The sequence below is a fragment of the Apaloderma vittatum genome, unplaced genomic scaffold, assembly GCF_000703405.1.
Source record: "Apaloderma vittatum isolate BGI_N311 unplaced genomic scaffold, ASM70340v1 scaffold11680, whole genome shotgun sequence".
Lineage (NCBI taxonomy): Eukaryota > Metazoa > Chordata > Aves > Trogoniformes > Trogonidae > Apaloderma > Apaloderma vittatum.
The window spans coordinates 48345-60430 of NW_009692952.1; positions in this window are offsets into that span (position 1 = coordinate 48345).

Below are 12086 nucleotides of genomic sequence, written 5' to 3' on the forward strand. Positions count from 1 at the left end.
ATCTGGTGAACAGACAGTGCCTGGACTGAAGTGGAAGTAGGAACTAAATAATAATGCTCCAGTAAGTTAAACACATTCAGTGGCAGTCACTCAGCTTTTTCTTCTTCATCAATTGTATAAGCCTATTTTCAGATTTTAGCTGAAAGAAACTACAAAATTCATGAATTAATATATTTAATAAATTTATTATGAAATCATAAATACTTTGGATCAAACTCAAGCTACGATTATTAATCTTCCAGACCACTGTTGAACCCAACTCAGATTTTCCTGAGACAACCTCTCTCTTTATATCAATGACATCTTTTGACAAGCATGTTCCTTCAGAAACTATGAGCTTGTTAGCCTCAAGGGGGAAACTTGTGGGAACTGAAGGTGGGGCTTCCTTGGCACCAAGGCAAGTGGTTTGGATCTCATTATCGGAGGAAATAAGGAAGACCACAAATCTCACTGCTTTCAGAACAAAATCTAAGGCTCATTTTTTCAACTTCACCATTTCGAAGCTGCTGCTAAAAATACCCAGGAAGAAATGACAAAAGTAAAAGGAGAAAGAAAAAAAGAAGGAATAACAAGGCAGAGAAAACAACCTGATTGTATCCACAACTGCCTGTGGGAAGTAGAAGAGAATTATGCATCTATTGTGAATTTAGTGATAATTTGCTGTAAGCTGTTACAACAGTTGGCATGGGCTTTTTATAAGAATCTAAACAGGAAATTGTCTTTAGATCCATAGTGATTTTTCTCTGACTTTTATTTCCAATGCTAAACACCCTAATCATCCAGGTTGAAAAAGCAATTGGTAATATCAGATTAGCTACTTGAGACATTCTAATTTATAGCTTTAACAGTGGACGCTAAGGACACTTTTTATTGTTAGATACTTCATAATTTTTCACCTTATTGACACATTTCTATATTACTGCCACAGTAACAGTGACACAGACATGGTAAGCAATGAAATGAATTCCTGAGCACTGTTGACCTTATCATCTTGCCTTATTGTAGTCCTTTTTTAATTATTCCAAAACATTGGCTTTGATTGCTGATTTAGAAAGATCTTTCAGCTTTCATTTCTCAAACTGAGAAGTCTGTTGAACTACGGATCATGCCTGACTCAATATCCATTGGACTTAGTCACAAAGTATCTGTAGAGGCTTGGGACATACCTGTATTTCACAGTGGGGCCCGGTGGTTCAGTCACACCTGGGATGACAATTAAACTAGGTCTGCATCTGGAAACAGTGTAGAGCTCCATCAGTGCAGCATTACACTAACAGTAATTAAACACACTGAGCAGAAGGACTGATGGGTTTGGACATGATACCACGTAGTCTGTACAGAATCATGACCTCAGCGGGAGTCACTGGTAGGCCTCATACTCTGCCTCAGCAGGTGTCTGCTGACATCTTCAAAAACATGGGCATCCTCCCATCCAACCCAACAGGTTCCTGAATTCCTTTACATATAACTTTCTACTTATTGGTGTGTGGGCATCAGAAATATTAGTGTTTCAGCTCCTTATCTTTGCTTGCTCAGTGATCACCTCTCCTCATAGCATTTTCTCCTGTCAGGAAGAGATGATTCAGCTTTCAGACCTCTGTGAAACCCATTCAGTTGGATTAGACTCAAAGATTCTATGCTTATTTCAGAGGTGGAGATTCCCAAAGCAAGAATATCGCTACAAAATGATATCACAAATTTCAAATTGATCTATCCCATCACAGGGACAAGCTTTTATTCTTTCTGAACATGAACTCTTTCTGGAACAAATACATGCCTAAAATTAGTTTTCATTTTAGACACAAATGTAGGCCTCCTTTATTTCATAAGTTTGAACACAGCTTTTAGACCTTGTTGGCTATGTGTGAATACAGAATAATGGTTATATGTAATAGTTATTTGCTTATTTGCTTCTTTTTCTATAGCAATTTCCTTCTTAATCTTTTTATTATTGCGAATACAGGGAGTTGTCACAGCTGGAAAGCAGCTTTGCAGAAGAGGGCTTGGGTGGACACCAGGTTGAATATGAGCCAACAGTGTTCCCTTGTAGCAAAAAAGACTAATGGGATTCTGGGCTGCATTAAGAAAAATATTGCCAGCAGGTCAAGGAAGATGATCCTTTCTCTCCGCTCAGCCCTGGTAAGGCTACAGCAGAACTGGACGGTGTTCAGTTCTGGGCTCCCCCAGTTCAAGAGAGACATAGGCATACTTACGAGAGTCCAGTGAAGGACCACAAAGGTGATTAAGGGACTGGAGCACCCCTCCTACAAGGAAAGGCTGAAAGAGCTGGAAAAGTTCAGCATGAAGAAGAGAAAGGCCAGCAGGGATCTCGTTAATGTATATAAATACCTGAAGGGAGGATGCAAAGAAGACAGGTTCTTTTTAGTGTCGTCGAGTGACAAGACCAGAGGCAATGGGCACATATTGAAACACAGGAGGTTCCTCTTAAAACACATTTTCACTGTGAGGGTGCCTGAGCACTGGCACAGGTTGCCCAGAGAGGCTAAGAAGTCTATTTTCTTGGAGATTTCCAATAGCTGTCTGGATGTGTTTTGGGGCAATTGGCTTTAGCTGGCCCTGCTCGAACAGGGTGGTTTGGATCAGATGACCTCCAGATGCCTCTACCAGCCTTGGCCACTCTCTGATTCTGTGATTCTGTGTGTGTAGATGTGTTATATGAATCTCACACTAAAATTGGACAATGAATTTTATAATGGCTCACAAGGGCCTAAATAAAACCTTTCAAGGACTATCTGAGTGGTAAAAAATGGTATGATTGGTCTTGGAAGAGCAAGGTGTTTGTCAAGCTTTTGGCAGCATTTACTGTCATTAACCTACTTTCTTTCTGTGAACATAACTAACTAGTATTTCTGCATTAGTAGCATTATTCCTCTAAATGGCTGGTTGTTTTTGCCAAGAATCAACCCTTTGATGTAAAAATCTGTAGCCTTTGGAAATATGGCTTTGATTCTGCAACTATAAGATGCAGGTAAACGTATGATTAAACTGAGGTGTCTTGCCATAACCTGATGTTATTTGATGTTGCTATCGGATGCTTAGGGGCATGTCTCTTATCTGCAGCCATGCTGAGGAGAAGTATGTTAATTTTATGGTAGTGAATTTCAGGAAGTTTATTTATTTATTTAAATGCTGCAATCCTAGAATTGTTTACCTGGTATTTAAAGAGAGATAATTTCCTAGTCTTGGTGAGTGTGGTATCTGTCTTTGTCTTAACTAGAACCCTTTAACTCATTGTGAATTGACCTGTCATATTTCCTCTTATGAGGAAGCCATTTAGCAGAGCAGAGAGATGTTGTCGTGCGTCTATTATTTCATCTGACTCAGGAAAATGGGTGGGTCTGAAGAGATGGGGTAGATACGTGCACAGTTTCATTAGGGAACAGCAACCTAACAAGCCGGGAGGTGACCAATAAGCTCTTTTTTCCAAACACAGAGCCTAGCTGCCACCTCGTGCTGAGGTGGAAGCTCCAGTAATCCAACAGGCAGACTAAATTTTAGTAACAAAACTTTACAGTCTAAACTAGCTACCAATTTTAGAGCTACCAATTTTAGAGTTACTAGAAACACGACATTGACACTAAACCTGAGATTAATGTTTATCTGATTCAACATAAAGACTATAATCTTTAAATAAGAATGTGTTTCTTCTGTCAAGTCATGGTAGATACGTTTCTGACCTTAACAGGGACCAGTAAATAAATTATTTCTTCAGTATCAGGTATTTATATATTTATATATTTGTATTTATGTATCAGGTCTTTATCTAGAAATTATCTTCTGAGGGTAAAAACAATGCTAATAATGCATTAATAGAGGTAAAGGCATGAAACACAATGCTGCCATAAATATGTCTTACTAGATACAGGGACATTACTCTAGCTGAAAATTGTCTCAAAACACCTTAATGCGTTCTATTGCTACAGCTGTAGAATTAGTAGAAGCACAGTGCTAAGGAGACCTCTGTTAATGAGATTTAAAAGAACACTGAAAGGTAAATCTAAGCTATCACACAAATTAATACAACTCCAACTCTTCACAATTCAGGATTATATATGTTCATAATTGTTTTGTACTCTCATAGGTGTAAGTATTTCTGTGCATTTTTATATATTCAATATTTCTATCCCTAAGCAAAGATAAAAGAGATCTAAATGTATGTGTGTCCTACATCAATTAAGCAGATATTACAACTCAGTGTACATGTCATGTTATTGATAAAGTAGACCTTACATATATATATAGATAAAGGATATTTATACACCAAAGTGATATTTATGTTATTAAAATCTTTTATGACTTGCAATAATATCTTCTTTGTTGCCTGCTTTCCTTTTTTTTCTGTTCTTGAAGAGATTAAAATGGAAAAGGACCTTAATAATAAAGGTATTGAAAATCAAAACAGTAACAGGATGATAAATATTTAGTGGTTTCATGCAGTTATAGTACGGTAGATTACTGTAAATTGCATTGTGATAACATGGATGTATTCAGTACTATGTTCATAATATAGTGTTACACAAATTTAAAGTTATCTGCACTATTAAAACCAGCTTCATTGGCCTATGTTTAAACTCACTATTAGCTCTAACTAAAGTGAGTGCTCACTTTATAGCTATTTCAGAGCACTGTATCTGATGACTTGGGGTTTTTTTAAGCAGCATTAGGTGAAGGGCTAATTTTAATACTATTTTCTCTCTGTGGAAGAATTTACATATCGGGAAAATAGATGAGAATTTCCATTTTCCATTTCTAAAAGAGTGTAGTCTTGGTCTAGTTCTGATGTCACTCAAGTTACTAGTAAATCACTTTTATTCCAAACGTATTTTGGATGTTTTTCTTCTGATATCAATTTCAGACTTTCTCAAAACTAAGTTCTGATTTTGCAGTAGGCATCTGGCTGATAATTTCACTGCAGAAGGCCTTCTCTTTCAATTTCTTGGATTACTTTTCTCCAGAAGACCTCATTTTTCATCTACCATTTACTCTCCTACTTTGTGCACTCTGAGTTTCTCTGCTTTTGGCAAGGTCAGCACTCAAAATGAATTCTCTCTGAGCTCCTAATTCTCCTAAACATTGCAAAAGATGGTATTTTGACTCAGAATCAGCAGCTTTGACCTGAGAATGCTTAGCAAGAGAATGCTGCAAGATATACATCGTTAATTTTTACAATTTTTTTGAAGTGAGAAGCAAGGAATATATTCCACTGCAAAATGATAAGGCCTTTACGTGTCCTCTTTTAAAACTTTTTAGCTCATAAATACCTTTAAATAACAGCTTCTCCTAACCTCTCCAGAAAAATTTGTTGCCTAGATTGAGAATGAAAGATATTGTGAAGACCATCAGCCAATGAATGATAACCCTAGACCACCACCCACGTACATCACACGACTGCTCTAGTCTGAATAAACGCAACAGTACACAGATGTACACAGAAACAATTTCAATAATTTTCTTTTACTACTTTTAACTACTTTTGCTAGGGTCTTTTAAGCAGCATACACCAGCAACACTGAATCAGGAAAGAGCAAAGGGGAAAACGGTAATGAGATACAGCAAGAAAACCCACAATCAGCACCAGCTGTTGCCCAATTAAAGTCAACAGTTCACAGGTGTTCACAAGGGGATACACAGTTTTGCCTATGCCAAGGTACCTTTCTAAATAACCCTTATGAAAACAATACAAAGTGAATTTTCTTTTATTAGCCACTTTAAATATTTTTTAAGCTTTAAAAATTTTATGTGTCAATAGAAGCTATTTTATAAACTAAACATCTCCCCAGTTTTGACATCTTAATCAAAACAAAAAATGTTAGAGTTAGTAGCTGGAACGGCTACTCTATCATTCTAGTCTTGGCTCCTTTCAGCTACTTTCACTTTTCAAGTCCTATTCTTAGTTAATACCCTTCTAAGCAGGCTTTATGACTATTGCTTTGTATTTACAAGCCTAAGACCTAAAATCTCACAATCCAATTGGACATCAGGGTACTGAACATGACTTAAATTGATATGTTTGCCTATGTCCAGATACAGGACGGTTTTTGAAACAGTAAATTCATGAACAGTACAATCCTGTCAGGCTTCTGCATGTGGGCACTACTGATGATTTAGCAAGTATTGCGTTAATGCTGCTTTGTGTTATGCTTATTTTGTGATTACACAGAGGAGATTGGTCTCCAGGGCTGGCACTTTAATAGCTTTAGTTAGCATGAAAACCAAAAGCAAGAATTAGAGGGAAAAGTGATAGTTCTGATTCTTCTCTTAATTCCTTTTCAGCAAAACCTTCCATGTTTTGGTATTTCTCTACGAGTAGACAGTGATTTGAGGGTCATAATATAAAATTATAGGCTTTAAAATGAAGAGATTTGCACTTGATCCTCGCTGTTGTATATTTACATATGTGTATCTTTGAAACAAATCTAAACACAAAATTATTATTTGCTTCCTTTTGTAATCCAAAATTACCTTACAAAGTTCTTTGATATTACATCATTTTGGCCGTCAGCTAGCTGTTTAGGCCATGGCTGGGAGGTTGGAAGGCCCAGGGGAGTCTTATCTCTGCAGTGGAAATGGGATGTATATGATGTTGGTGCTCTAAAGGTTAAACTTCAGCTACAATGCAACAGAGACCAGTTCTCAGATTCAACCTACAGGGAAACATTTATGATGTTCTTTGCCTCCAATTTATTTTAATAACACTTAATAATACTAGTTTGCTCTTAACCGAAGTAATACCTTTCATGAAAAGATCTCAAAGCACTTTCTTTGTAGGAATAAATTTTCACCACACCCTAATGAGAAAGAGAAACAGTATTTTACATGCTTGCAACTTCTCTTTATTAAACTACCTTTAGCCTTTAGCCTAATATTAAGAGCTTTAAGAGACAGTTAGAGTTTGCATTTCTTTATCCCAAGTAAGTTTGGCTAGGCCTAGACTGGGTATAATCCTGATGTGCTTTTTTTTTGTCTGGAAATTAAGATAGGTCTTTTCTAGAAATACTCAGAGAAAAACTTTCAGTCAATGTGACAGAAAGGAAAAACCAATAATGAAATACATGTTAAAATAGAAGAGAATTATTTGGGGCTTAAATTCCAGTATTTCTTTTTTTTTTCATAATATATGCTTTCCTAAAAGTCTTTCCATGCTGAGCTTCAGAAGGTTAGCTTAGCAGTAGTTTATTTTTTAGACATGCTTTTCAGCGAAACTATTCATGTAATTCAAAACATTTCAAAAATACACTGCTGAGTATTTAAATTCCTGGTGTGATACGTACAGAACACATAGTAGTAACAGTAGGCTAACAAAAAATGTAGTCCATTTACAAAGGTGAAAAAACAACCTTCACAATTTAGGGGGAAGTTATTGTGGCTTCTTTTCACTTTTTCCTTCTTTTTTCTCTCTCATTTTTTGCCTCTAGTCACAGCAGGATAACATCTGTTCTCAGACAGAAGACAGAAATTTGGCCTATAATGCATGTATACAAAACCCATTCACATAGAGGTTGGTATTCCCAGGTGAAATACTTTACTTGAACAGAAATTCAGAGTGCTCTACTGTCAATGTGAGGTAGACTCCTCTGTGGGGTTTGAAGCAAAATGCAAATTCCTGAAGCAATTTCTACGTAGCCTCTCAGAGGCCTATTGCCTGAGTAATACTGGTGACTGCTTTTCTCTGCATGGTTACAGGAAAGGACTCAGCAGACATGAAATTTTTGATTGTATCCCTGCTTAATGTGTAAACCAGTTCTTGTCTATTGTCTAATTCATCAGTCTACCCTGCACTATCTTATAGCTCTTGTACGTTACAACTGGTTACTCTCTGCATTAAAGGAGACTAAAGAAGGTCCTGTTGCCAAGAAAGGGTGTCAAAATACAGAAACAAAATATTAAGGTTTGTTGTTTACCCAAGATAAATAAAAATTTCTCCCATCTCTGGATGTTTGTTCACTGATGATTTGCACTATTATAATAAAATTACTTATCATACGTACGTGCAACAGACAAATAGGACCAGCAAGTATTGTAATAAGCCCATGTCCTCTCTTCCACTCATGAAAGAGGAGGTTGGTGAACAAGATAGATAGTTCCATATTTGGAGAGAACAGAGACCAGGCAGTCTTGAAAATACATGCAGGGGAAAATGGCTGAGGGTAGAAGAATATTAGACCCAGCAACAGAAGCAAAAAATTGTGTTACAGTCATAGAACCATAGAATCATAAAATCATAGAATCATAGAATGTCTTGAGTGGGGAGGGACCTGAAAGTTTATCTAATTCCAACCCCACTGCTATGCACAGGGACATCTTCCACTAAACCGGATTTTTCAAAGCCTCATCCGGCCTGGCCTTGAACACCTCCAGGGATGAATCTCATCTGGGCTGTTCATAAAACATTGTTTCTCCGTTTGCTGGTTCTTCTTTCCATGAGATTTAACATTCATTTTTTTCATTGTTTCATGTTGAACATTTTTTGTTGTTCTTTTGGTTTCTTGCCCTTGGATGTGAATAAAACCCTGCAATGTCAAGTGAAAGGCTTTGGTGACTTCTTTGTGGATTTCTGTTGTTAATTTGAACATGCACTGGCACAGGATAAAATTCATGCCACTGAAGAGAGAGACCCTGACCACTGCTGAAATCCCATCTAAGCTTCCTCTTCCTCTTCAGGTACTTTGTAAGGGAGAGAGTTACTCCAGCTAGTCCTGTGATGAACCTATTTAATACGTACCCAAGAGGATACACAGATAGCACAGTTTTCCCAAGAAAAATCAGGTCCAAAGTTTTAATGTGAAAATTACCTATGTCCTAAAAGGTGTTCTCCTTCTTCATTAAGTGCCAGATTTTATTCAGGCCTCATTGGGAGAAATTCTTTATAGGCTGTGGTAGATGAAAAAGGATGATCATAACTAATGATCCCTCTTGGCCTTAAAAATCCATGAACTTACAATAATACACTAAGGTTGGATACACCTGAACAGATTCTTTAACATGATCCAGGTCCCAAGGAGCCCCAGTTACTGCTAAGTTCTTTCTTGTGCTTTTGAGTTTTACTCTTTCTTCTTTGTAATTGTTCCTCAGAAGTCTGAAAAAAAAAATTCATTCCCTGAGGTTTATTTCCTTTTCAGTTTGGCAGACATTAGGGTTTTCTTTCATTTGTTTGCATACAAGTATGCAGAGCTACAAGCACCCGTAAAAACAAGATATTACTTAAAATGGTAGAGTGAGATTACCATAACTAATACAGTTGCTCTTTCTTAATACAATTATAGATGCAAAGATTGCTAGATCAAAGTGCTAAATATAAGAATTAAATGTCATTGGCAGCCATAATCAGATTTTTGCATTTGTTCCTTTTCCTCACTGGGAACATACGGATGGTGATCAAATTAGTCTCCCTGACATGGCTAAGTGTCAGTCAATCATGGGGAATTTGCCCTTCCTTTTCTGCCAGGTTAGGAACGTGGTGATCATTCAGGTGCCATCCCTGCATGTCCTGAGTAGCTGGAGGCATGGAAATCTTTTAAACTGAATAGATGTTTAATGCAAAATTGATGTAAATCTTTTGGTCTCTTTTGTGCTCAGCTGCAGGGTCCTGCATTTGCCCATCACTCTTTGTGAGCCTGAAATAGTAGTAGGTAGGATGTTACTTCTTGTATTCAAAATATAATGAAAGAGTTTTTTTCTTTCTTTGTCTTCTTGCCTTTGGCATTCCAGTCCTTTGATTGTCACAGTGACAGTTCACCGGTTTGCTTTAATATGGGCTGTGCTTCTATATGGACTACAGACCTGGGCTTTTAGCTGTGAAAGATTTGTGCTTTCCTGTGAGTAAATATTTCATTCAATTGCATTGTTTTTCAGACTTCTTTTTTTTTTTTTTTTTGTTTGTGTCTTTACTGTGAGTATACACAACACCAAAAAAACTCTGCTAAAAAAGAATATTGTGCAATGTAGGGCATATAGAGTAAAGTTTATTTTCCTCCTTCCTCCTTGCCTCCATTTGAAGGGATGTTGCCATTTGCAATTCAGAAATTGGAGCATGAAGTGACTCTTCATAGTTGCGTACAAAGGCAGTGGTACTATGCTCTTCTAAACACTATAATAAATCTCTTCTCTGTTTACAGTTCTTGAGTGACTGATTTTGGATTATTTTAGAGTGTATCCATTGGCCAAAAAACTATCCTCAAGTCCTAGACCATTCTGTTTCTTTGATGCTCATGGCATAATTGAATGACTCATTTACTTGTGAATCAGATGCTGTTAGCTTGTTCTTCTAATGGAACCCCTTCCACACAAAAGGTCAAGCTGTGGAATTTTTCCGTGGTTGAAGATTTCATGATTATTACAAAGAGAATAATGCTGTCCTTGATGCGTCTTTTCATCTTCACTGTTAAAAGGCATCAAGGCATCAAACACATGAGTGAATTAGCTATAACTCACATAACTTTATGTAACTCTTTCATAGGTTTTATGGCTTTCACTGAGCAACAAACATATCATATGTATGTATGTATATGCGTGTTTAAAAATAATTCTGTAAGATAGAAGGGAAACCCAACATATGGGGGTGTACTTTTCAACACCTTGCGTAGAATTTCCTGCTGCCACCGGCTTCAGAATCAGTGAAAATCTTCCCAGCAACACTCAAGTAATCTGAGATGACAAAGTACTTCTGAGCTCAGGTGAAGGTCTCTCAACACTGATGGATCAGGACTACAGACAGATGCATGCAAGAGATTACCTGGCTGCGATTTAAGGCACCCTTCTCCACAGTTAATACTGAATTGTTCTCACGTAATGTTTCGGATATGATCTGCCTCTATTTAAAAAATGAAACGAGTTTTTTTTGAAAAATAACTTGATGCTGGCATTGTTTACTACATATCACATAATTTCTTTAAGTATTCTTTTTTTATTTGTTTTTTCACTTGTCCACTAACAGCAGAGATAACCAAGGTGTAACCCTGGATGTTTATTTAGACTACTGCAGTTTTCAGGAAGCACTTACAGACATGACTGTAATGCAAATAAAATGTTAATGTTGTGAGAAAGCATGCTTGCTGCTTTCTGAGCACTGCCAATAGATATCTGCTAAGAGTCTCCAACCACTTTTGCCTGAGTAAGATTATTTTTGTTATAAAACAAATTGACTAACGGAAGTGTACCTCAGCAAGACGTTTATCTGGATTGTATCATTGCCCTAGCTGCTTTGTACCAGCAGAAAAGTTAGGTAGGAACTTCAAATCTCTGAAATTCTCATAAAAGTAGGAAAAATAAACTCACTTGGCTTGTTAGGTTATTACAAATTTAGGCCAAATTTAACCAAGACTCGTGACTTCTTCCACTGAAACTTCCATGGTTTGAGGTCCTGCACTGACACTGGGGATAGTTCTGAACTACAAGGACATCTGAATAATGATTTTTCTGTGTGTTCTTAATCAATGCTTCTTTTTATTCTCATCATACAGTCAGGGATTAGCTGCGAATGTGAGATTTTAAACTTTAATTTGCCACAGGGAGAAGATACTTATCTATTGAGTCAAGATGAGTAAAAGTGCTCCTTAAGTCCACACAGCATACTGCTGATGACTTATAAAGGTATATTTGAATTTCTTTTTATGTGTATTTCTTCTGTAACTTATGGATTAAAGGTTGCTATCTCCTATAAGAAAAAATACTAGTTTAACAAAGAAGAAAATGAAGCAAAAATATTCCCTCAAATCAAGGTATTCAAAATTCTGATGGCTCTTCAAGGTCTTAAAAATATAATTTCATGTAACAGAATAGGTGTGTCATAGCTCACACATTGATGAATGCATCCTTTCTGTCAAGTATGCTTTACCTTTTAGTCTCTCCTTTTCAATTGTTTTTTCTCTTGGGTGAATAGCTCCCTAAAAATCTTGCAGCCTCTCTTGTTCATGCATCTCTGAATGAAAGGATTAATGTGTCAGCACTACTTATGTAAGGGGAAGGAAAAAGGGACTGTATTACTCCTTTTTGTCTTTATACAATAGCAGAGGATTGTAATGTCTTCAGCATATTTGAACACGTGTGTATTCTTAATTCATACCTGT